The 10296-nt window shown below is 43.6% G+C and overlaps 1 protein-coding gene across 2 annotated transcripts in view; it reads right to left on the bottom strand.

Annotated features, from left to right (window-relative positions):
- PACRG (parkin coregulated) overlaps positions 1 to 10296 on the bottom strand; it is a 432512-nt gene that overhangs the window by 191832 nt on the left and 230384 nt on the right. The window lies entirely within an intron of this gene.

The following is a 10296-nucleotide window of genomic DNA, read 5'->3' as shown; positions in this document are numbered from 1 at the left end:
AAGTCAAAAGCATTAGTGTCTGCGACTATGAGGCGAATCCACACGTGGACCATTTAATTAAACTGTAGTCTGTCGGGGCTCACCGATGGGATGAGCCTTTGTTACGACAGCTCCGAACGGTACGCTGTGTCCCTTACTGCCACAAACAAGGCCTCGCTGGGGGATTATTTGGTCTCTCGACCGGGGCTGATTCCTCACCAACCCTGAGAGAGCAGCTTGTCGTGCTTTACCGAAGGGGCAGTGTAAGCTAGTGTCGTCCGAGTTGAAGGACCCCGTGAAGGCTGACAACAGATAAACTTTTATCTAACAGTCCCTTACAGTTGACAATCCATGGTATTCTTAAAACAAACCATTATTTGGAAAAGGGGGCCTGGGAGTGGTGTGGTGACAAACACCAAGACTGTTCTTGGTAGAAGTGAACATAAACTGACTATGCTTCGACTCTCAAGAATGTAGAGATGAAAAGCAAAAATTTAAATACTTAGAACTTTGAAAGGTATCAACAGCAAATAACTACAAGAGTGTGAAGAAATACAAATAGTTTTAAAGAATACTTCTGAAGGTCAACAACAAGCTGTGCAAGAGACAGGAGACAGTAAGTTACCTGGTGTCCCCCGCCTGCACCTTCCAGCGTGGAGAATTCAGAGGGGCAGAAACCAGTACAATAACTGGCTGTATGAACTTGGCCAACTGCCCCACACTTTCTTACCCCAGTTTCCTCAATCATGGGAACCCATTATTTCCTTTCCAAGATGACTAAAAGCCCCAAGACTTTAATAGAAGAGCTACATAAAGCATCCTTTACAGAAGATGCTCAAAGGTGGTGACGGATAACGGCGAAGCCTCAGACTATTCCATGACAAAGCCAAAGGTTCTTGTTTGTGAGGCGGTCTACCTTCTAAAAAGAAAGACTGACTCTGGCCTTAAAGTACATTTCATCTACGGAGGGACAAAAGGAACCAGTCTATCAAATGAGCCACGTCAATATGTCTGCGAGGCGGGCCCCGCCAGCATCATTCCTGAAATCCAGCCACATCCCCAATAGTGGATTTTGCTAGCACATTAAGTTCAGTTTCTTCCAAGAATAAGTTTCCCTCATAAACTTTCTGTTTGTCCCACGTCCCTCACATTTAGTAATGATACAACCAGGTTCCCAGCCGCCCAGGGTCAAGATCTGTCTCTCATCCCTCACGTTCCTCGTGTTGCAAAGTCATTTTGTCCTGTTTCTGTAGTATCGTTAGATTTCTGTTCTCCTCCCCGTCCCCACCCCGCCTCCCCTGGGATCCACATCGTCACCTCCACTCCTTGGTACTGGGCCTCCACCCTCTCCCTCGCTCTTTCGGTCATGGACCTCCATTCTTATCACCCCTCCGGTTCTGGCCCTCGGAACCCCTTCCCTGGGCCTGTCACGTCCTCCAAGCAGATGCCCCTCCCCCTTTCCACCTGGCCGCAACCCGTCTTCTCGCGCTGCTGCTGGGTGGACCTTCTTAGAGCACACCTGATGACCTCGCCGCCTGCTCAAAAAGTTCAGAGTCGCCCTGACTTCATTTTCAACGTAATAAAGTACACACTAGCCAGTCACAAAGGTGACACTTAGGATAAATTTGAACCAAACTGTAATTCTCAATTACGAATCCAAGACTATAAGGTATCATTTAGTGGTTTTGCAACTATTTCCTCTGGAATCACAAACAAGTTTTAAAACACTAAAATGCGGTCCATTTCATTCCTTCTAGCAACAAAATGGGGGTAAGGGGTCGGGGTTCAGGGTACGGCAGCACCTCAGGCAGCCCCACGACATCTAGTGCAGTTCGGTCTACGCTCTTGTTTGGTTTAAAAGTAAATACAAATATGATGAATAGAGATGGCTCAGTTTTAACTCAGGGAACCGACCTACTATAACTGTGGAATCTGATTGCACGATGGCTCGCTAATACAACGTTGCGATACACTGCAGGCCATACTGTATATTCTGAAAAACAGCTAAAAATAGGCTGCTATAATTTAGCTAAAAAGCTGTAGTAATGACCTATTTCACAGCAGACTATCGGAGTACCACGGGGAGTGGAGAGGGAAAAGGGCACGCAGAGGATCTCACGGCCAGGAGTGAGGGCCCTTCTTCCTGTCTTATCCAATCTAAAATTTGTTTTGTCTTTTCCGGAAGCCAGAGGTTATCAAATCCTGCCTATGGACCAGGTCAGTTCAACAGAAGAGACCTTGGAGCCTGCAGAAGAGTTGTCCTGAGGGTTACAGGCAGCATGTTTAGGCTTCAGGACCACACAGGTCTGTGATGGCTCATACACCACCAGCTAACATGCACCGAGCATCTCTACGTGCCAGGAATTAAACTGAGTACTTCACATTTCCTAGTTTACTTAATCCTCACTCATCAAATGTTTATTGGGAATGTATTATATATCAGTCATTATTTTAGGAATAGGAAATACAGAATTGAACAAGATAAATATATTACTCACTCCCCTGGGACTTATAGGATGGAAGAAGATACTGAACAAATACAAGTGTGATGAGTATTCACGTAAAGGACAGGGCATTCAAATGGCTAAGCAAAAGAGGCATTCGGCCCAGTCTTGACAGTAGGGAAGGCTCCCAGACTCAGGGACAGACCCAAGAGATGAGTAGATGTTATGTAGGCAAAGAGTGTTCCAGGAGCAGGAACAGCATGCTGGGGACTGTCCCCTCTTTGATAAAGGAGTCTTCCTTTTACCACAAGCTCTGCTCTAAGCTCATATGGATAAAGTTCTACTTAGTGATATGTAACCAAAGCCCCATGTAGCACGGGAATAGTCTCCTAAGTGGTTTTATCATTGTGTTTATAGTTTTCTTGAGATCATTAGAAGTGGTGGGAAGAAGTATGCAGATGGATGTAGATGTATGAAAGGAGGACGAGGCTGTAGTACTTTTTTACCCCTGAGCTGAAAGGTCCCTAGGTCAAGTTTGTCCTCATCGACCAAACAGAATCGGATGTTTAAGACTCTAGGGTTCTGCCTTTTCTCTCTCTTCATCCCTCTCTCATCCCACGTCCCAGAAAGGACTTAAAGCCACATCCAGCTGAATGTTTTACAAACTGCATAGTGAAGAAAGATTAGACATTGAAACACAACTACATGAGTGTGTTACTTTTATTCTTTTAATATATTCAGATAAATGTATAATAGAGTATATATAATTCTCATCACATTTTGTGAGTTTGTTTTTCCAAGATAGCCTTTCTGTTGACACTGTAAAATCACAAATAGAAGAACTATTGAAGATATTAGAAGACATGGGTACCTCGGCACGGGTAGAGCCCATCTGGTGACTGCAGAGATTTTGGTAGTCATGGTGGCTACTGACTGCTGGCTTACCACAGTGTTCTTTCAGGGCGTGCATGCCAAAACTTGAAATAAAACAGGCTAGAGTATGCTCATCTACTATGAATGTTAGAATTTTTGCAGTATAGAATATATTAAGTAGTAAATTTTTCATAGATACGATTAATAATAACATCAAACTTTGTTGATTGAGTTTATGCATATACGTATAGTTGATCATTTGGGGATAAATTAATTAGCTCTCTCGCCTTGGACAGTAATCACAGCTATTAGGAAATAATTATTTTTTTCACTGGAACCCCTATTGAATTAACACGGTTGTGATGCTATTGGATCGACATTAACTGAGAAGTAAAACATGAAACTGTTCCTCCTAATGACATCTAAAATGGAAGCCTGAGTCCTCCTCGATGACGAGGGGATGGCTCTAACACCTCCGCAGCCCTCTGATGCAAGGCCAGGGTGCGCACTATGAAAGCCCCTGAACTTCATCCAAGCGGATTTTTTTACGTTGCCCGTTTCCACTTCAGTTTCTCTATTTTCCTTCCTTATTCTCAGAGAATTAAGATATGACATTAAGTTGGAAGTCTTTTGTTCTCATGTCTCAGTAGAATTAAATAAAAAAGTTTTCTTTTTAAAGAAAAACAAAGTTATTTTCTTTTGAAAAAGTGTGTTAACAGATATAAAGAGAATATGATTCTGTAGCTTGAAAGAGAAGAAATGTGTTTATTCTCGTGTTGATGGCCCTGAAAGCTATTGTCAAGATATCAAGTGAGGACTTTGAACTCAAGATTTAAGGTTTCAAAAAAGGTCTTACATGAGAAATCTATTGACATTATAGATCAACTAGTGGAAATTTTCTATTCAGAAAATTGGATTTCTATTGTACCTCTTACTGCCTTCAAGTATAATCAACAAGACAGAGCTTCCAGATATATAGAAATTGTTGCAGAATAAGGGAAGTATAATTTAAAGTCAAAATGGTAAAACTTATTCATCTTAGATTGTTATAAGTAGATGTACGATTTTCTCAAGCATAAATCCATTCTTGCTATAATTTTTGCAAAGTGAGAACATTTTCTACTATTAGATATGATTCACTACTGTGGAATCAGGAAAAATGGAAATATTTCTACTTCTTTTAAAACTAGAAACACCAAACAACGCAAAAGCCAACAATAAATTTCCAAAGATATTTTTCACATATGCTACACATGTTAATATCTTTGATACACAAATAGCTATCACAAACCAATAAAAGATTGAATCTTCTACTAGGAAGACCAGGTGCTGTAGGTATAAAAAAATAAAAAAATAAGGGATTAGAAGATGACAAGGTCCTTGCAATCTTATTCTTTTTTTTTTTTTTTTTTTTTTTAAGGCGAGGCAACCCTTGGTTTCCTTGATTATTCTTGATTATTCTTAACCCTTGGTTGCCTCGCCTTAAAAAAAAAAAAAGAAGAAAAAAAAAGAAAAAAAGATTGAATCTTTTAATTAAAAGAGGAGCAAAGAATATGACCAGATAATACATGAATTATTAAATACAAATGAATAGTTACTATTCTAGAATCTTCGACTTCACTGATAATCAAATGAAATAAAGTACTACTTTATAGTTTTGAATATCATATTAACAAAAGTTTTTTAAAAATTTAATAAGCAATGTGGAAACAGGTTTGGGAAAAGAGGCACTCTCAAAGATTCCTTTTTATAAACCATCACAATCTTTCTATAGCGATATGCATAAAACACTTGACACAGCAATTTTACTTTTGGGCATTTAGTCTTAGGAATTATACACAGCTGTACAGAAAAGTTTATAGGAAAGCATGGTATAAGTATTTTTATTTATAATTAGAAATAATCTAAATGTTTCAAAATCAATGGCTTATTTAAGTAAAGTCTAGTATATTCATACAATAGAAAATTATGAAGTTATTAAAGTCTTCGAATAAAAAAATATTTTAATAATAGGAAAATGTTTATAAGATAGAGGTGAGTAAAGAAGTACGTTATAAAGAATATTTCCACTATAATCTTATAGAATAAAATGTAAACAGAGAAAATACTGATATTCAGATGCTAACAGTAGATACTACCTTTTCCATAGGCATATGTAAACATAGGATTTTATTCCGCTAAAAAAAACATACTTTTTACACTGCTCTTAAAAAAATTATAACTACACTTTGCATGTTTCCCTAAAAATATTATTCTTCATGATTATAAGAATGCTTTAATATAGCAAAATTCATGAAGATCTCCTCATTCTTTCTCAATATTTTCTTGATTATCCTTAACCATAAATATTTTCAGACAAACTTTTTAAAACAATTCCATCAGGTTAAAAAAACATGCCTAGCAGTTTGATATAAATTCCAATACATTTGGAGAATAATTTGGGGGAAATTATCATCTTTACTATTGAATCTTTCCATTAGAAACATATATCTCTTCAATTTTTCTTGTTTTTAATTAAATTCCTTAGAAAACCTTAATAGTATTCATGTAGATTTTGCATAATTTTATGGGGTTCATTCAAAGGAATTTCATATTTTTTTTTACAATTTATGTAAGATCATTTTAACCCCATATGCTTTCTAAAAATAATTGGTAATACAGAAAAGCATATGAATTTCATATATTTATTTATAACTGTTAAATTAATTTCCTTACTGGTTGTAATTGTTTCTGAGCAAATTCGGTTGTGTTTTATAAGCAATATTAAAAAACATGACTAAGTTGATCTTTGTTTTCTAATACTTATTTTTGGTCATATGACAGAGGCCAAAATTTCTAAAAGAAAATATAGTGCTATAATGCTTAGAGTAGGCATTCTAGTTTTTAAATCATTCTTATTTATTTTGCATCTTAAATGATTTATTTTTATTTTAGTGTGTAAAATACATAATAAAACTGTCATTTAACTATTTTAGGTGTACAATTAAGTGCATTAATTACATTCAAGGTGTTGTACAATTATCACGGCTAAGTTGTCCCAAAACCTTTTGATCGCCCCAGGCAGAAATTCCACACCCATTAAGCAAAACCACCCAGTCTCCCTCCTCTGCGCCCCTAGTAACCTTTAATTTACTGTCTCTAGGAATTTGCCTATTCTAGATGTCTTAAAGTATTTTAAGTGTTATTTTTTTATACTAAACTAATGAATATTTGAGATTGTGTGCCCAATATCATGTTAATTGAATTAGATTAAAATGGACATACATTTTGTAGTTTAGAGGCATTAACCATACAATTTATTAAATTATAGAACAGCATAAACCAAACTATGATTTTAAACCAAATTTAGGCTTCGAAATTTTGGAATTTTTCTTCTTCCAAAACAGAACTCAAGTGCTGTGCACTTGATAAGATATAACATAGATAAGATATAACATAGTCTCAATTCTCACGCTTTGGGCAATTAAAGTGTCATAGAGCTAGCTCAGCTATTACGGGCACGGATAAGCCTATAATAAGGGTTACAGTGTTTTCTTTAATTCTTGTTTTCCAGTAAGTGCTGTATTCAAAAAGCATCATTTTTTTTCCCTTCTCATCCCGTACAGAAAGGAACTATCTTTATGCACAATTCAGATTTTCCATCAAAGCTTTGTCGTTATGAGTAGTTAACTTTTTCACATTTTTTTTTTTACACACAAGAATATCTTCTGACCTTAGGACCACAGAACACGATCTGGCATTTGGTGAAAGGGTTTGGTCTTCCTACCGTCTCGTCCTTAGTCTTAAGGATGGCATAACTCAGTTTCCAAAACGGTCCCAGCGATACAGTCCATAGCATCACGTGTCGAGAACTTGCAACATTCTAGACACGGAGGAATCTGAAGAACAGAGCGAGCCAACACACTCCTTTTCTGTCCCCTGTCCCTGGACCGCTGGCTCGGTTCAGCTCGAAGGAGTGGCTGGCAGCCTCGGCACCGTGCTCACGGCGCGGCTTCTCTGAATTACAGCTCCGCTCCTTCCTCCGGTTGAGAAAGGTGTCTCTACATCTGCCACAGCTTTAAGACAGAAGAGGAATCGCAGTGTGAAGGTGTCATACGCACCGGCATTTTTTCCCCACAAAACAGGGAAGCTGAGAGCTGGGCTACGAAACAACAGTGAGTAAACGTATCGGTTTCCAAGAAGAAGAGGCTTTTCCTCCCCAAAGAACGAGTCTGAAGCACGACATCCTGCCAAGCGTGCCAGCAAGACCTGGCTCCGTTCTGGGGCTGACGGAGCCAGCGACGTGAGGCTCCCAGGAAAACAGCAGCGCTTGAACGCAAGTAATATGCTCTGATGGTTCGGTGTCAGCCCGTACTGTCCCTCCTGGGCCACAGGGAGCTCCCTGCACTGAGCCAGCCAAGCTGACCTCACGGGCTCTTGTAAGTTGACTCACGAAGCAGGTCACCAACAGAGGCCGCTGGCCAGGTGCCCGGCAGGACCTCTCCCACGGGCGAGGTGCAGAAACAGGGGAAGAGCTAGGCCTCTTCTTTTTCTAAGGGCGTGAACGCTTGAACGCAAGTAATATGCTCTGATGGTTCGGTGTCAGCCCGTACTGTCCCTCCTGGGACACTGGAGAGGTGGATACTTGGCCCGGTCCATTTTCCATCTAATGTTTTTTTATCTTAACTTGGATGGAAGTTAAAGGATAGGAATCTCAGGGTTTGGGTGACCCGAAGTTGGGACGCTGCCGACACACGACCTTGATGGAACACCAAAGGGGCGAGAGAGATGCATTCTCGCCGCCTTCGTGTGGCGCCGGGCCCGGGGTCTGCCCGCATGCCCCACCCCCCCTTCCATCCCGTGGGGCGGTCGCTGTTAGCCCCGTGAGGGACAGGGAGGAATGAGTGGTCAGAAGGACGTGGCTGGCTCGTGGAAGCGGGATCTGGTCTGTAGGAGCCCGAGGCCCGCGTGCAGGGCGGTCACAGCCCACTCCTCCCAGCGACCCGCCGCGTCGGGGCCGGACGCGGAGCACATGCGGGAAGTGTTCCGAGCTGCACAGATCCACGCTTGGAGCGTCCTGAGCTTAAGTGGGCTGTGCTTCAGGAACAAGCCATCGTGATGCAGCTGGTTCTTGAAAAAGCCAGCGACGCTCTGCGGGAGTGTCCCTCAGGCTTCCTGTGGGCGGAGGGAGGTTTCCCGCGTGAGGTTTTAGCCTGAGCGACTAAGAACTGTTGCCATAGTCCAGACAGAGAATGACGATGGCGGCGATGCTGCTGGTGTCGCCGCGACGACGGTCAGCATTCACCACGCACCACGTGCGCTGTCTGCCGAGAGCCCGAAGGACATTCGCTCACGGAGCCACTGCAGGAACCCGCGGGGTGGGTGCGTCTTTGTCACAGTTTTATAAATGGGGCCTGGGCGTCTATGGGGTCTACTCGTCTGACGGCCGCCGTGTGGCGAGGTGGGGTGCTGACCGGGTTGTCGGTCTGGCTTCCGAAACCCTGCTCTGAGCCATCGGGCTGCCCTGGGAGAGCGATAGGGTTTGTCTGTTTACTGGAGGATAGCGAAGGGCCAGCCAGCAGGTGGTGAGTCCAGTCTGGAAATGCACCGCTGCTATTTCCAGCTCTTTCTCCCTTTGACTCAATTATACCTTTTTGGCCTGAACAGCTGTAATCTCCCTTCCCATCATTTCTGTCTCAGATCGCTCCGACTCATCGTCCCTATTCAGACAGGGTCCCCGCCTCGCAGGCCCAGGACCGTTCAAACGCCTCTGCGATGTCTCGCCTCTGCCCGAGATTTCCCTCTACCAACACATCATTCTGCACGGGACCTCACGCAGAGTGACACCGGCTTTTAGAATGTGACTTTCTCTACGGGGAATGCAAGGTGGGAAGGTGCTGGACGGAGCGGGGAGGGGGCGCAGCCAGCACCGCTGAGCTGAGCTGGCTTTCACGGCCCCGCCCGGCTCACCGCTCACATCCAGCACAGCACAGCAGGTGTCAGTTCCTGAGAGCCGCTTATCACCTGACCTAGGCATTTCTCCACGACCTCGCTGAAGGATCACGACAGCTCTCCACAGTGCCTGGGAATGTCCTTCTTCTGGGAGTGTGAACTCAACTCCTGAGCTCAAGGAGATGGACTGACCTGCGCAGACGGTCGCCGGCCCCGGCCTCGCCTTTCCCATGGCACGCCAGCTCTCCCGGAGGCCGGAGAAGCGGGGTCTTCGGCATCAGCCACGGACGGCTCCTCAGAAAACGGATGTTTCCGGCTTTCAGATTCGATTTCCCTCGATAGCTATGAATTCTCATCTGGGAATCCAAATTGGTCGGCATAGGGTGAATTCGTTGAGGCACGGGTTAGCCCTCAGATCTCGGTGGCCTGGCACAGAGAAGGGCCGTTTTCACTCAGGGTGGACCCTACCCGGGTCAGTGCGGGCAGAGCAGGAGGGAGAGCTGGGGGACAGCGCTCGGGCCCCGCGGCGTGCCTGGAAGAGCACACGCATCGCTCCCACTCACAGCCCACTGGCCGAGCTCGCCCCGTCGTCGGCACGCCTGAGCCCTGCGGTCGAAGTCCCGTGCGTTTGGGAGGCCTGCTCTTCTCTCTCGTGCTGACCAGTACTTTGAGTAGGTGACACGGTCCAGGTTAGCCGAGCCAGTAAGTTCCACTCCCGTGAACACAGTTCAAAGCCCGGCAGAAGCCCCTCGCTGGTGGGATCATGGTGAAACCTTGACTTTTTTTTTCCTGGAAATTCAGGGACAATGATACTTGCTCTTTAATCCACGGGTAAATAAGTAACATGTAGTCCCAGGATCTGCTTGGAGCATCCTGAAGCCAAGAAGAGAGCCAGCTCCGTAAGGTGACCTTGCGTAAAACAGGGCACAGAGTGGCTCTGGGAAGCCACCAGATTACCCCACGCCTGAAACAAGCAGAAATCCTCAGGAGACGAGGCGAGCCTAGCTCTTTCCGGCACTTCGATTCAATTTTCTTTCTGCATTTTGTAACCAAAGTAATCCTAAGTAAC

The sequence above is a fragment of the Pteropus alecto genome, unplaced genomic scaffold (genome assembly GCF_000325575.1).
Source record: "Pteropus alecto unplaced genomic scaffold, ASM32557v1 scaffold195, whole genome shotgun sequence".
In the NCBI taxonomy this organism is placed as follows: Eukaryota; Metazoa; Chordata; class Mammalia; order Chiroptera; family Pteropodidae; genus Pteropus; species Pteropus alecto.
The sequence above is the reverse complement of the archived record's forward strand: the minus strand, read 5'-3'. Positions and strand labels throughout refer to the sequence as shown.